At 48.4% G+C, this 15,883-nt stretch overlaps 1 protein-coding gene and 1 long non-coding RNA gene across 10 annotated transcripts in view; one reads left to right on the forward strand and one right to left on the reverse strand.

The window, feature by feature from the left end:
* ANO1 (anoctamin 1) overlaps nucleotides 1-15,883 on the forward strand; it is a 155,801-nt gene that overhangs the window by 55,357 nt on the left and 84,561 nt on the right. The gene's annotated exons all lie outside the window — the stretch shown is intronic.
* Nucleotides 1,091-4,759, reverse strand: LOC148755992 (uncharacterized). The gene is made up of 3 exons (XR_016018498.1): nucleotides 4,277-4,759; nucleotides 2,306-2,618; nucleotides 1,091-1,476 (listed from the first exon to the last, which is right to left on the reverse strand). It is a non-coding gene; the product is annotated as an uncharacterized LOC148755992 (long non-coding RNA).

Below are 15,883 nucleotides of genomic sequence, written 5' to 3' on the forward strand. Positions count from 1 at the left end.
TACTCCTCACTACAATATTTATTCACTCAGAAAGGAGAGATCTGCAGAGTGCCCTTGAGTCTTTGTCCGACTACTGACCTGCCCAGGCATGAGTGCAAACTACCTGAGGCGGGGGGGGAACCATCAGAAAGCAGTAGACGAGACACCTCTGAGGACTCACACATGGCTGGAAATAGCTCATGTGCCCACCCGCTGAAGTGGGGATTCCATAACACATGAGGCACCACAGAGCCACGTCCTCCAAGGGTGCCCCCTGCACTATCAAAAGTGTAGGCGCAAACTTTGAAAGGCAGCAGCAGAAGCGAACCAACTTGATGGCCAGAACAGAGGCAAACACTACTTAAAGGAATAAGCAGCAAAATCTTGCACCCAGCCACATAAAATCACAATATCTGGCATCTAATCAAAAATTACCAGGCAAACAAAGAAGCAGGAAACTATGACCCAGCTTGAAGGGGCTCTCACTGGCCAATTCTAGAACGATTAGAGCATCAAAATAAGTAATATAATAACAATTATGATCCACTGAGTACAATAGAGAGTTTATCGGGGGGAGAGAAAGAGAGAAAGATGGGGCAGATTTTTCTTACAATTGAACACCCAGTTGTAAATACAGAAGTGTGAGCAGTGAAAGCTACTATTGATGGTGCATGTTTGATGAGGAGCCGAGCTCTTGCACAGTCATAAGGTGTCTCCTTACAAATGTCTTACTGATAAAAAGGAAAAAATAGTGACTGGCCTGTAGGCTTGAAAGCTGTTAAGATCAGGAACGACGAAGAAAGACTGGGGAACTGATCCAGATTGAAAGGGACTACAGAGAAGTGACAGCTAAATGCAATACTTGGTCTTAGGTCGAATTCCAGATCTGAGGGAGTGGACGTTGGGACGGTGATGAAATTTGAACGTGGGCTGTGGGGTAGGTAGTAGCATTGTCTCAGTGTACAGTGTCCCCACTTTGATCACCGTACCGTGGTTATGTAAGAGGATGTCGTTACACTTAGGAAACACACACAGAAGTGTTTTGTTTCCACCTGACTTTCCAGTGGTTCAGAAAAGAAATAACTTGTAGATATACACACGTGGCCCTAGAGATAGAAATAGAGAGGGTCTATGGGAAGATGGAGGGAATGGGAAAGAAAATGGGGCAAAACGTAAGTGGTGATCTATGAATCTGGGTAAAAGGTAGACAGCTGTTCCTTGTCCCATCCTTGCAACTTCTCTGCAAAATTGAAATTATTCAATATTAATTCTTTTCCCCAAAATAAAAAAGACAAGCACAAAAATCCAACGCTTCCTTTATTCAAAAGTGGCAGTTCATTCCAAATGCAGTCTGATCGCAGAATTTCTGGGCCTGGCTGGATGTCAAGAAGCTGCATTCATGTAGCAAGAAAGCAAACCTGACGAATAAGGCTGTTTTAGAACAAACGGTAGCCCATGGTCCTCCAGTGGGTCCTCAAATGTCATGATTGGGACACTCTAGACAAACACCAGCAAAAGAATCAGCGAACATTCCAGGCCAGGCCGCCAGGAACAACGTTCAATCAGTTAATCAATTTACCAGGGTGTGAAGTTGAACCAGACTTACACAGTGGATGTTTTCCGTGTCATATAAGAGGGACGAAGCGTTACTTTCCCACGACCTCACCCCTCCCCCTCCCATCCATGTGACAAGGCATTCCAGGATAAGCTCTCCCACCAGGGGAGCAAAAGCACAGAGCTGGGACACCAAGTGACCGTATGGGAAGGAGGGCTCCCTGTGTGCGACACCAGACAGCTGGCCAGATGTGGAGGCCAGGTGTGAGGTTTTCCTGCATTTGGAATCTGGGCCTCAGAGAGAAAGGAATGCCTGTCAGTCCGCCCTCCAGTCTTTTCTTGTCTGGAATATGTGATGTCGGCTTAGATGATTGTGTTTGGGGCCCAGGTGCAGGAGAAGGACAGGGCGCTTGGTCCCCAGGTCACTGGGACCCCGTCTTTGAGTGAGCCTGGCCATAGTGCCAGCGAACACAGGGAAAAGCAGAAGGACTGAGGCACGAGAAAGGGGTGGTGGGGGACCGTGACGAGAGCAGGGAGCTCTTCAGACTCCGCGTGAACCCCCCAGTGCCTGCGTGTGTTGCATGCCCACTTCCTGTTCTTTTAAGTGACGTGGGAGCACATACAGGTTTCTCTTTATTTACTCGCGTGTCAGCACGCAAAGCCTAAGGGTGGCACACACAATAACTGTTTGTCACTTGACATCTCTGGGAGTCTTTTAACAATGCATGCGGCTCGGGGTCGTCTGTGTTCCAGAGAGTTTAGCAGACCTTACCTGGTCCAGAACAGGCTAAGAATGTCACAAAAGCAGATTCCACGTTGGGAAGACAGCTGGTTGTTACTTGCAGCTTTTCCAGGAATATGGCAATTTAAGGTAAATGAAAACACCCGGGATCCTGTGTGAAATGGCTGATTCCAGGTGCCAGGGTGAGAAAGGACCCAAATAAGCCAGGGGCCGCTGGTTGTGTGCTCACAGCTCACAGTTTAGTGGATGGGTCAGGAGGTCACAGGGGCCCTCACTGGCCAGAGAGGAAGACACTGGAGCATCAGAAAAAATAATGATGTTATGTGGTGTCCTGGGTGGGGCCCTGGAACAGAAATGGGACATTAAGTAAAAACTAAGAAAATCTGAATGAAGTATTGACTTTAATAAAAATGTATCAATATGGGTTCATTAATTGTAGACATTTGTTACAAGTAGCTAATCCTAATATAAGCTGTTTGTCATGAGAAATCGGGTGCTGGGGAGATGGGAACTCTGTACCATCTCCTCAATTTTTCCATAAAGCTAAGAATTACAATTTTTAATTCTATGGGAAAATAAGAATAATGGCCACAATAGATTGAAACCTATCAAAGCTATAAGAATTTTTGAATGATCAGAGAGACAGCTAACGTGTGAGGCCGAGGCTTGATGGAGGATAAAGACAGAAAAACAGAGCAAAGAACTCTTTCTGCAATTGGGTTAGAGGGGAAAAAAGATCAAAGAAGGACTCTGTTAAGAATAACTTCTGTTTGCTTTCTGGGTCTCTGACGACTTTCTTCTCACCTGAGAACAAAGTTTTCTGTGCAGTTCTTTGAATTATAATCACCTTTTCTTGTTTTTCAGCATTGCCAATGACACTCTTGAAAATAATTTTGATGATTGCCTATAAAATCGTCATCATAAAAAGACCCAGGAGAAACTCAGAAACGAGGGACTTGACCCAATAGAGCCTTAGATGTAAAGACCCAGGACCTGCCTTTTTACCTGAGATAAGGTCAAATGAAAGAAGGGGAGGGTGAAATTTCCCCTGGAGTCATCAGGATTTTACAAGGCTGCTTTTACAGGCAGTTTCTGGCTGGTCTGACACTTTTTGAAACAAATTGTATCTTTGTGGAATGAATATTTTAAATAATATCCAAAGCCAGTTTCCAGATACACTCCAGCTCACAGGATTCAACAGAAACCCCCCCCTTGCAAAAGTTACATTGAATCTAGGTATCCAAATTAAAAATAAAATCACTTTTCCAAATATTTTGGTGAAAATAGAAACTTTCCGTTTTATGAGACATTATTTTTGTCTTCCATCTGTACGCAAGTAAAACAAAATATTAAGGCTTAATTCCATTTTATTTCAACTGTTTAACTTTGCCCCTGAACTTTTAGCTAAACATTTACCCAATGGATGAACGGGTGGATTTGAATTTTTGAAGCATAGTAAACATTTTTCTATTTAATAATCTATCTAGTTTCTCTAAACTGTATCAATTTATTAGATGTTTTGCTTCTTTTAAGGTTGAATAAAGTTTAAGGTTCATGCAGAATATGTTTTAAAGATGAGTTTGTATTCTTTTCTCCCCATCTTGCTTCAAAAATGGTTCTAGACACCGTCTCTGCTCGTGTTTAATCCAGTGTTTGAGGTTAGGCAGTGGTGGGGGGCGGTTATTGACTAGATGTAAGATTGAACGTCAGGAAATCCAAGACTGGAAATAAACTATGTCCTTGGTTTTTGTTGTCTCTCCCTCTCCCCCTCTCTTTCTCCCTCTCTCTTTCTCTCTCTCCCCCCATCCATCCATCCACCCATCCTTCTCTCTCTCCCTCTCTCCTTCCCACCCTCTCCCTACCTCCCTCTCTCCCTCTCTTTCCTCTCTCTCTCTCCCTCTCTTCCCCCCCTCCCCTCTCTCTCCTCTCACCTCCTCTCCTGGCCCCTTCTCTCCCCTCTCTGTCCTGTCCTCAGAGGTAGGCATAGATAGACACAGTTACCTTTCAGGCCACTAGGTGCTGTTTAGTGCATACTAGAGACCTCCAAATTGGCAGTTGGTTTCTGCTCGTCAGGAAATGGTATACCTGGGGCCTCGCTGCCACAGCAGAAAGTGGACGGACAGGGTTCTGGGCGCTGTGTTTGCCAGCAGAAACAGGTTCTTCTTGAATGTCAAGGGCTATGCCTTGTTTCTTTGGGTTTGTGTGTGTCCTGTGAGCACCTGGATGTAAGCTTCCCGGACCAGCAGGATGTGCTTTCTTCCCGAACCATGGCTGTTGTTCACAGCAGTTGCCACTGTACTTTTGGGTGGCTTACGTTGGGAGCTGGCTGCAACACCTGGCAAGTAAAAATCCAAGGTCCAACAAGGTGCCAAAAGCCCAGCTCAGCAGAGAAAGCCATGACCTGGCATGAAACAGGATCAGGCACCTCAGCCCCACGACCTGTACTCCCGCTGCTCCCCATGTCACCCAGTGGGGGCAGCAGGCATCCTGGCAGCCTCGTGACCTTTGTAGTTTCAAGCCCTGACTTGGCTGTTTACAGCCGGTGGCCTTGGCCAGGTTACTCTGCCTCTCTGTGCCTCAGTTTCATCTGTCAAGTGGGGATAAGAGTCCTGCCTAATGATTTTCTCAAAGATGACCAAAGCAAAGGATATAAAGTACAGTGCCTGTCACATAGTAGGTACTAAATAAATGGTAGTTGGTTCACTCATTCAGCAGGTGGTGCTTTGAGCACCTACTATGTTCCAGGCACTGTTATGGGCACTGGGGCCGGATTTTATAAATATTAGTCTTGACTTTACCTCATTGGACAAGTGCTGAAAGGTAATAGTCAGGATAACTCTCCCAGGGAGTGAGTGAATAAGTGAATGAATGAATGAATGAGAATATACGCCCCTCGTCTCCTACAAATACATGTGCTACCTGTGTTTAAAGCAACAGACACGGCACCTGGACCATTTCGGAAGTGATTCTTCCATCCTTGCAGAAGACAGACTGCATTCTGGGAAAATCACTTGAACGTTACCTGGAGATTGTCCTCCTGGCCCCAGTCCCTTAACATGGAAACCAGTATCCACCTTGTGGTACAAGTTACATAATGACAAAAGTAGCCTAATCCTGGAGAATCCATAGCAGCTGTGATAACACAGCTCTTTCTGTACCTGCGACAGGTGGTGTCGGAATTGTATGACTGTTGACAGAGAAGAACTGGGAAGCACAGCCTCGTGAAGTAGGTGGCCTGGGTCCTCCCCACAGGGGACAGCTCCCAGTGCAGCTGCAGGCCACCCCCTTAGTCCACATCCGGGGACATGTCTCCTGCTTGTCCCTTGCACGGAGCCCCCTTCTTCTGGTCCCCAGTCCACCCGGAGCCCAGTCCCGTGCCTCCTCCTTCCAGAGCCTTCTCTGACTCTCCTCACCCCCTGTGCTTCTCCCCTTTCTCTGGAGACCTTGGCCCTTGTTCCCCACCAAGGTGCCCTGGTGCCCACGTCTGCACCTTGCCTGGGCACTGCTGCCCCACTGTGGGGCCTGGGTCTTCTCTCCTGGTGGTCTCGGAGCGCCTCAGGGCCGGCCCCACACTTGCCACCTTTCTTCTTCAGGAACATTAAGAACAGTGCACCCCATGGGTGTCTCACCGATGGCTAGTGCTTAAATTAACAAATTAATACTTGCCTGAGGCTCACAGCTCTGTCTCTCCTCAGGGGTGGTTCACTTTAGAAAGGCAGAGAGGACAGGGTATTTGAAGGTGAAAGGCCTAGGTTCGAATCCTGCTCTGCCATCCCTAGCTGTGTGACCTTGGGCAAGTTCCTTCACGTCTCTGACCACACGCTCCTGATCTGTAAAATGGGGATACTAGCAGGGCTAGGGGAAAACTAAGAGAGGGGACGTCTTTGGAAGTTCTTAGAAGGATAGAAAAGTAATCCCTGGCTGGTAACTGTTGCCAGCATTAACTGGACCCCTTTGTGCTCCGAGAACCTACCACTGTCTTCTGCAGGCTTTTGTCTTGGGGGAAACATTTTCTATTGAAGTGAAGCAGATGGTTATAAACATGCCCAGATCCTAAGTTCATAGTTGATGCGTTTGTACAAACTCATGCACCTGGTAAGTACCACCCAGACCAGGCTAAGAAGCTCTCAGCTCCCCAGAAACCCCCTTCAGGATGCCCCAGTGCTCGCCTCCCCACCCATCACTGTGTGTTCAGTTCACCTGCTATGGAACTCAGTGGACTCTGGCTTTTGCTCAGTATTAGGTCTGAGAGATTCAGCCATGCTGTTGACTATGGCGGCCGTTCATTCTCATCTCTCTCGAATGTTCCGTTGTGTAAACACACCCAGTTCTCCTGCTAGTGGGCATCTGAGCTGTTTCCAGGCGGGGGCTGTGATGAACATTGCTGCTGTGAACGCTTGCACTGGTCTTTTAGTGAGTGTCTGCATGCTTTCCGTTGGGCTCCCGCCTGGGAGCGGAATTGCTGAGTCATCAGACACGCCGGTATTCGGCTTTCGTCATTACTGCCAGTTTTCCAAGGTGGTCGTACCAATCAAAACTTGTGTCAGCACCATGAGATGTCCAGGAACCCCACACCCTCCCGACATGTGGGACTGAGGTTCGGGGTTTTCCATTATGTTTTGCTTCGCTTCGAGCCCATCTGGTGAGTGTACAGTGGAATCTCACTGTGGTTTTAATTTGCATCTCTCTGAGCACCGATGGTGGCGATCACCATGTTACTGATGCATGGGCCATTGGGAGAGCCTTTTTGGGGGAAGGAAGAGCCTCTTCCTTTGTAGGAGGTTTGTTGTTTTGTTTTGTTTTTGTTTTTTAAGTATATTTTAAATACAAGTCCTTGGAGGTACATGTATTGCAAATATCTTCTCCTGCTTCTTGATTCTTTTCACTGACTTGGTGATGGCTTCTGATCAACAGACGTTCTAAACTTTAATGGAGTCTAATGTGTAATGTTTTCCTTTGTGGTTACTGTTTCCTGTGTCCTGTTTAAGAGATGTTTGTCCATCCTGCGGTCACAAAGATAGCCTCCTATGGTATCTTCTAGAAGCTTTGTTGTTTTACTTTCCTTATCTGGGACTGGCTTGTGTACGGTGTAAGGGAAGAGGTCAAGGTTCCTCTTTCTCCCTACGGCTGTCCACACCATTGATTGATTCCACTCCATTTATGGGAAAGGTGAGCCTTTTCCCCCAGTGGTGATCTTACAGTAAATGAAATAAGAGTATATGTGTAGGTCTGTCTCTGGACTCTGCTTTGCTGCATTTGTCCATTTACCAGTCCTTGCACATACTACACTCTGGTAACTTCTGAGACCGTGCTTGGCCGCTTGGGATCCCAAGATCCCACCCCAATACCCCTGGCCCATGCCCAGAGCTTGCATGGCCTCCTCCCTGCCCCTCTCAATGGCACAGAGCACGTGGGCAGCTGTCTGTGGGCTTGTGGTCAGAGTGGGGAGGTGCAGACCTCATGGTATGAGATGGTGCCAAAGTGGCAGGAGTGGAGGGGGCAGGCACCATACCCCATCACCCCATTTTCCGGCACAGAGCTCCAAGTAGTTTGTGACCTCTGACATTGAACCTTCTCTGTTGTGTGAAGGTGTAGCTCTTAAAGTAGGAGGATAGAAAATATTTAATAGTTTGTTAGCTTTATAACTTAAGTATTGGAAATAGGGCATATGGTCTACGCTTGTGAGTCTTGATAGAGGTTTATCAATATTGAGTCTTTTCAAAGAACTAGCTTTTATTTCTGTTAATTTCTCCATGATACATTTGTTTTCTAAGTCACGGATGTATGTTTTTATCTTTATTATTTGCTTCCTTCCACTTTGGGTTCGACTTGCTGGTTTTTCCCCCCTTGCTTCTTGATATGAGCACTTAAATCATTGATTCTCAGCCTTTTTTCTTTTTGATATGTACATCTAAGTCTCTGCAATTATCTTCAAGCACAGATTTCCCTGCGTATGATAATATAATATGGTATGAGACAGCGTATCTTTATTATGTCCAGTTCAAAATATCTTCAGATTTTCATTGTGATTTGTTCCCTACCTATAGATTACTGAGAACAGTTACACTTGATTTCCAAATATTTTGGAATTTTTATAGCCCATTTATATTTAATATAATTATTTTTATATATCTGGGTTTATACCCACCACCTTTCTCTTCATTTCTATTTGTCTCAATTGTGTTTTGGACATTTTTAACTTCTTTTTTATTAATTATTTTTTAAATTCCAATTTCTCTTTTATTGTCTGGTTAGTTATCCATTCCTTTATTCTTCTTCCAGTGGTTGCACTAGAAATTATCAAATGCACCCCTGGCTTTTTGGGATGTATCTCAAAATAGTTCTTTTACCACTTTGGACGGTGCAAGAAACCTTAAATGTCTTTCACTTCATTGACCTCTCTTACCTGTTGTTATGTATTAATTCCATTTATATCTTAATTCCCACACGCCATCCTAGACAATCAATATGCATTTGGATTTTCCCACATAGTTACTCTTTCATTTTTGAAAGATACTTTCTCTAGGTATAGAATCCTAAGTTGGTCAGTGTTTTCCTCCAGCAGCTTAAATAGACAGTTCTATTGTCTTTGGCTTCCATTGTTTCTGTGGAAATTTCAGCCATTAATTAGCCTTATTATTGACCTTTTGAAAATAGTATTTTTCCCCTTTTTGCTGCTTTTACGATTTTTTCCTTCTCCTTTGTTTTCACCAGTTTCACTGTGGTGTACCTACATGTGGTTTTCCTTTGTATGTCTCCACTTGAGCTGTTACAGAGCGCCTGATATCCATAATTAAACATGACCTGGCACGTTTCCCCAGTTGTGGGAAATTCTTGATCAAACTCTCTTCAAATATTGCTTCTGACCCCTTTCTCTCTCTTGTCTTTCTCTGGAACTCCCACTGCACTTATGTCAGGCACGTTCACCCAAACTTGCCGTCCTTGGTCTTTTCTGTTTTACGTCCTTTTTTTCTCTGTGTGCTTCAAATCAAGTATTTTCTGCTAACCTAGCTTCCTGTTTACTGATCTCTTCCACGTATTCTTCTCTGCTGTTCTAACCACCTTTTGAATTCTTGTTTCTGACTTGAGAGCCATTCGATTCTATTTGTAGGTTCCTGTTCTCTGGTGAAATTCTCCATCTTTTCATTTATTTTCTTCAACATATGAATGCATGTTTCTGATAACCCCCAGTATTTGGGTCTGCTGTTGGTCTGTTTCTATTGTCATTTGTTTGTTTGTTTTTTTGTTTGTTTTGCTTGATTTTTAATTGTTTGACCCTGCTTCCTGGCACTTGTGGTAATTTTTCATTGACTCTTGGATATTGTGTGTGAATATCTGGATGATGCTCATTTCTTCCAAAGGGGATGTTTGTTCCTTTGGTACATGGAACACGGATGGATCAGCTCGCTGTTGTCAGGGTCGGACATGGTTCGAGGCTACACTTCATGATTTTGTGTCTCTTTCTGGGACATAGCCTTTCAGGGTTCTTGATTGAAAGCTGAAGCATTTACCAGGACCCCCACCTCCTTGGTAGGCCCTGAACTCCAACTTTTGCTTCCCCAGGATCAAGAGGCTGCTGAAATCAACTGAGCAAAATGTTGAGCTCATTTCTCTGTGGTTCCCTTCTCTCTGGGATCTTAACCCTTGAGTCCTGGCTGCCTTGGCTATCCTCCAAGTCTTTTCCACACCTAGGTTTTTCTGTTTTTGTTTTTATCCAACTTCTATGGTTGTTCTTAGCTGAAAGAATACCCTGGACACAGTCACTACTCTATGTGGTTGGAAGCAGAGTTCCCATTATGTGTCTTAATATCTGCCCCCTGCAGACTCTTTTATGCCTGAGAGGTGGACACACAGAGTGGCTGTGAGAGTTGGAGCCTCAGATTGACAGCTCTTGGGGGTCTACTAGTTAGGGGAGGGTCCCTACCTCTGTTGCTTCCAACTGCATGACCTTGAGGAAGCTGCTGGATCTGTCAGGGCCTTAGTTTTCTCCTCTGCAAAGTGGGTCTAATGTGACCTGTGCTGTGTGTGTCATAGACTTTGTGTGAGGATGAACCATGGGGAATGCAGCCCAGTGTACTGGGAGAATGAAGAAGTGACTTTTTTGTTTCATAAAGAAGATGCCGTGGGCCCCAAATAAAGGGACAGAGTCAGAACAAGAGCCTTTTGCTGTGCGAAGTTACCAAACCCTTGATAGACATTTACGAATAATCTGCAAGGGGTGGCGAGTGCTCCAGGAAACCTTTCCCAGGGGGCCCATCTTCCACAAGACACCAAACACACTTTCCCGATGAGCTGAATCTCACGGAGCAGAAGCAGAACAACAGAATGTGCACTAGGGCCGCACGTTCTGAAAGGTCAGGTGGAGCGAGGCGGGCGAATGGCCCGGAAGCTGGCTTTTCTCGGGAGCCTTGCCCAGCGTTCCCTTCTCGGGGCTTCCATTGGACTCCCAGCCTGTCTCGATAAGGGTCTACTGGTCCCACGGTGCCACAGTCACCCATGTGTATGTGTGTCCTCCTGCGTGCATGCATGAGACTAGTCCCAAACCTGACTGCCCTTGGAGCCCCTGGGGACAGTTGAAAATCTCTGAATGTGAAGCCCCACATTTTTTAAAGTTCCCAGGTGAAGCAGGGACTGTCCGAGACACTGGCCAAGATATTCAGCTTCCTTGGACTAGGAAACCACCAGAGGCCAGAGTGGGCCTGGTTGAATGAAGGCGAGAAGGGGAGGGGAGGGGAGGGTTGGAAGCAGGCAGGGGAGGGGAGGGGAGAGTTGGAAGCAGGGAGAGGAAGGGAGGGGAGGGTTGGAAGCAGGGAGGGGAGGGGAGGGGAGAGTTGGAAGCAGGGAGGGGAGGGGAGGGGAGGGTTGGAAGCAGGCAGGGGAGGGGAGGGGAGGATTGCAAGCAGGGAGGGGAGGGGAGTGGCAGGTAACATCAGTGGGCCTGGGGCCCAGAGCCTCTCATCCTATCAGAACAAGCCCAGCTCCTCTGTGGTGGGCCTTGCAGCAGGAGCTGGCATTTTAGCTGAGTAATTCCTGCCTTTCTTAGAGATAAGACTACATTTATATTAATGCAGGTCTTACTATGCTGGGAAATGCAGCCTTCCCCAAGTGCCTCACCTGCTGCTTTCTTAGTGTCTCCTTACCCGTGATAAGGAAAATGCCATTAACCTGAGAACATCACCGTGATTTTCTGAAGAATGGGTGTTCCGGACCCCACCCACCCCGGCCTTCAGAACCCCATTTGTTCTGTAGAAATAGGACCCGGTCATATCAAGTCTTCATTAACCCCCCACCCTTTTGTTCATTTTTTGATGAATCAAAATCAGGGCACCGCCGGTACCGAGATATGACATTGAGGGTTCTGAATCGGCCCCTTAGGGACCATCCTTTCTCAGAGACCCAGGTCTCTCTGCGAATCTTGCTCTGTCTTCATTCCCCTTGTTCTCATTCCTTTCTTTTCTCTTCCCTTTCCTAATTTGATTCTTCTTCTTTATCTGGTAAAGAAAAGTCTTCACACTTTGAAAGTGGACGGGTGACTACAGGAGGGAGGGTGCAGCCTTCCCTCGTCACTTTTCCCAGCATGCAGGTGGTTTCAGGATGGGTCCAGCTGAGAGGGTTCTCATTCCAGGCCAGCAGATTCATGGCTTGTTGAGGGAAGGACAGTGAAATACCAGGCGGGGTCCTTCCTGCTGCTGTTGGGGCCCCGTCTAGCATGTCGATGTCTTGGAAAACCTGCCCACAGAGGTAGATCTGGGCCCAGGGTGGGGGTCACGCAGCCTGTGCCCAGCTGGAGCCTGGTGACCACTCAGCCTCTGCATCTTGCATGCAGGCACACCTGTCGTCTGTTGGGAAGAGCCCCACATCGCTCCTTCACTCCCCCTGCCCCCGCCTGCCCCCACCAGGGCTGGTTCTCTGGCCTCAGCCCCACAAATGAAAAGGAAAATGTCTCCAAAGGCCAGATGCTTATCTGAGAAACAGGTTTCTCAGTCCCCACCTAGCCCTCTGTTGCTCTGAACCATTTTCTCCTTTGTTCTGGGTCCTAGTTTTGCTCTGCAGAGATTTTTCAGACTGAAGGGAGCTTAAAATTGCCCCCGGAGATCAGACAGATGCCGATCCTCTCCCTGGCTGTGCTGGCCTCCACTGTTAAGGTGGTGGGCAGGGAAGGCCTGAGCCAGTCCAGGCCAGGCCAGCAGGAAATAAAGGTTTCCCTTGTCCCCCTCCCCCCAGACCTCTTCCTTCTTCCCTTTCCCTTAGCTGTGGGAAGTTCTTCCCCTTTCTCCACTTCCCCCGTCTCCAGATGTCTGCTGGCCTCATGCTGGTAACCCTGTTCACCTATCAGAATTATTTGGGAAAAGAAAGTCATTTACACCTTAGTATGAATTAGCTGACTAATTTGCCTTTTCTCAGGTTATTTGTGCTCTAAGTCAAGGAAAAGTTTAGGGCTGCCATATAGACAGTTGGGGCAGCTATAGGAGAACAGGAGTGCGGGGTGGGGGGAGGCTGAGGAAGGTCATAGCCAGAGCCCAGGTACTTACACACGCAAGCTGCTACCCCTAATACCTCCCTTACTTTGCACTGTCCATGGACAACGGACTTTGAAAATCACTCTCACCATCTGAGAGTGATTTGTGGCATCAGCAGGGACAGAGCATAGAGAGAACTGGGCAAAGAGGAGATCCCGGGAGCGGCCTAAGACAGCGAACACTAAATCGCTTAGGTTATTCTTCTGAAGAAGTGATTTTGTGTGAAGCGTAGAAGCAGGGCTGATTTTGTAGAACAGCTTCCCTCTGAGACAGGCAGAGCTGCCCCCGCCCCCCGAGGCAGTGAGGTCTCTGTCACAGAGGGTAGGCTCTCTTAGGGTCAGCTGTCACTAGAGGAGAGGCCTTGCATGTTGTCAGGAGTTGTGCCGGACCAGGTACTTGGCAGCCCTTGGCTAAAATACACATCCCAGTTCCCACCCATCCTGCCCCACCCCCACGTTTGATAGCCTGCCATCCTGAGTGACCTCCCCCATAGCAGCCATCCCCCTCTGATACTTGTTTACCTGTTTGTTTGCTTGTTCCCTGTCTGCCTCCCCCCATGGGAAGGGAAGCCTGTGGGAACAGGGACTCATCGGCAGTGTTCACTTTGTGTCTCCAGCACCTGCTCTGGGCCTGGCTCTTAGACGTGTTCAGTGAATGAATGAATGAATGAATGTCCATTGTGTGAACAAATGAATGGCTGAGCGGCCAGGTGTGGGAGTTGCTGGCCCAGGTGGCTGAGGGTTCCCTCTGTTCAGCCCCTCTGCACCTGTAATAATTGTCATAATAAACAGCTATTACAAGCAGACAGCCAGATGCCAGCTTCTCGGGTCATCACAGTGGTGACCACTGGTGTCCAAGTGCTGAGCTTGCTTTACGTGGGGGACCCGTGCTGGGTGCTCTGGGTCTAGCACCCCAGCAGCCTGTCTAGTATTGGGACCAAGGAGGAAACAGGCCCCAGATGCTACATAATTTGTCCAAGGCCACCTGTGACACATGCAGGGACCCAGAAAGAGATGGCTGACGCCTGGCACCATCATTGGATTCTCTGGAAAGCTCTATTCTGATAGGTAGAGACTTTTATGAGTCCTCTGGGACCAGCTCTTCCACGAGCACCTGTTGAGCACCTGCTATTTGTCAGGTCCAAAGGCATGTTGCATCTTCCTTTCCTTGGTGATGGGCGGCAGTGCAGGGGCAGCCCAACTTTGGGCTCTCCTGGTAATGGCACAGAGAAGACTTCTGTCCCAAGGAGTCTGAAATACTTCCTGGCCCGGGGATACAGGCTGGCCCGTCACTGCGACATTGCACTGTGGATGGAAGGACCCCAACGGCTACCCAGGCACACGAAGGGAGGGAGCACCAACATCACAGAGATACGTTCAGCCCTGGGCCCACAGACACTGTTAGGTCAGCCAGGAAACACCCGCCCACCTGTGAACAACATGCCGAGGCTCCCGAAGCGAGGAAAGGCCGTCCGACAACCCGACAACGCAGAGGCCATTTGCTGCTGGCATCCGGGCTGATGATAGGCACCGTCCACGTTGGCCATTCCGGGTACTTTCGGTCCCCTGTGCCCTGCTCCAGTGCGACTGTTACAGCCTTCTAAGTGCTGTGTCATCTGTGTCACGTTGTGTCACGTGATGGCAATGCCGCAGGGGCAACGATCGGAGGGATGTACATATGGCCCCTTCCCAGCTGCCCTCCCCTCTCGCCCCTCCATCTCCCCGCCCCCCAGCCGCCACCCGAGTCCCCTCCAGGCCCAGGCACTCTCGTCCCAGGCCTTCTCCCTTCTCGGAGCCGCTATCCCCTCCTCTTCATCTTCCTGGCTCCCGGGGACACGTTAGGGCTCAGCTGTGAAGCCACTCCCTCTGGGGAACCTTCCAGAACCTCCCATGACCTTTCTTTCTCAGGCCCTTCTGTACTTCTGTAGCCCGCCAGTTGTCTGACTTTCCCAGGCGACAGTAAGCCCTGTGCAGGCAGGTCTGTCTTTCCCTCAGTGGCCATGGCTCACAGCCCAGGGGTTGCACATAGTCGGACCTTAGTAAATATGCTTAAGAGGAAAACTCGTTGAATAACTGGCCCAACTCTGTGCCTTTTCCCTAGGCTCCTAGAGGACACTTCTGGTGTCATTTTCAGGCTAGAATCTGGAGCCATTAAATCATGACAAAATAGCCTGGATCTGACGTGGGGGGTGGGCAGAGAACAAACAAGATCATGAAGTGACTTATGCGGTAGATAGAAGGCGGTAAAGTCTATGGAGAAGAGTGAAGCTGGGAAGGGGACGGGGGGGCGGGGTAGTAAGACAGCGAGTGCGTGAGAGTGAGTGGGTGAGCCCACTAACGTGTGAGCGAACGACTGATGGGTGAGTGAGTGAACGCATGAGCCGGGGGATGCGCGCGTAAGTGAGTGGATCAATGAACAAATGATGGGTAAGCAGATGAATTGGATGAATGAGTTAATGAATGAGTGAGTAAATCACGGGTGAGAGAATGAATGAACCCCCAGCCAGCCATCGTGGTGCGATCAAAAGAACCAGGGCACAGGCGCCTGGGCTGTCTCCTTCTCGGGCACCTACCTGCTTGAGCACTGGCCGGACCCCCGTGCCCAGGAGTCCTCGGGGAGGCGGCTTGGTCAGACAACCCTACCTCGGGCACTTGGCCTGTCCTTTCAGCCAGCCTGCCCCCCCACACCGCTGTCCGCACCCCGCTGCAGCATTGGTTCCCTTCACGGGGAGGCGCACAGCTGATCCGTGCTGCAGACACTTAGCACGGGAACCCTTAGGGGGCCAGGTGGACTTCTCTTGGTCTCGACACAGAGAGCTCGCTCACCTCCTCCACGGAAAGCCCAGGTGACCAGCTGTGTAATCAGATATGTTTTGAAACTGAACACTACTCTGTCAAAATGTTTCAGGAATGTGCGGCCAACTGGCCCTTAGGCAGAAGTGGTTTTCTCTAAATTGGTGCTGTACAGATAAAAATCCGATACATTGGCCATTTTTCCTTAAACAATAACAGGGTCTGGTGTAAGCCTGCAGGGTACACAGCACATCAGTGTTTTCAATAATAGTCACCCTTTTCCTGATGATAAAACC

This window comes from Rhinolophus sinicus, chromosome 14 (assembly GCF_057876585.1).
Source record: "Rhinolophus sinicus isolate RSI-liver-muscle chromosome 14, RSI-T2T, whole genome shotgun sequence".
Classification (NCBI taxonomy): Eukaryota; Metazoa; Chordata; class Mammalia; order Chiroptera; family Rhinolophidae; genus Rhinolophus; species Rhinolophus sinicus.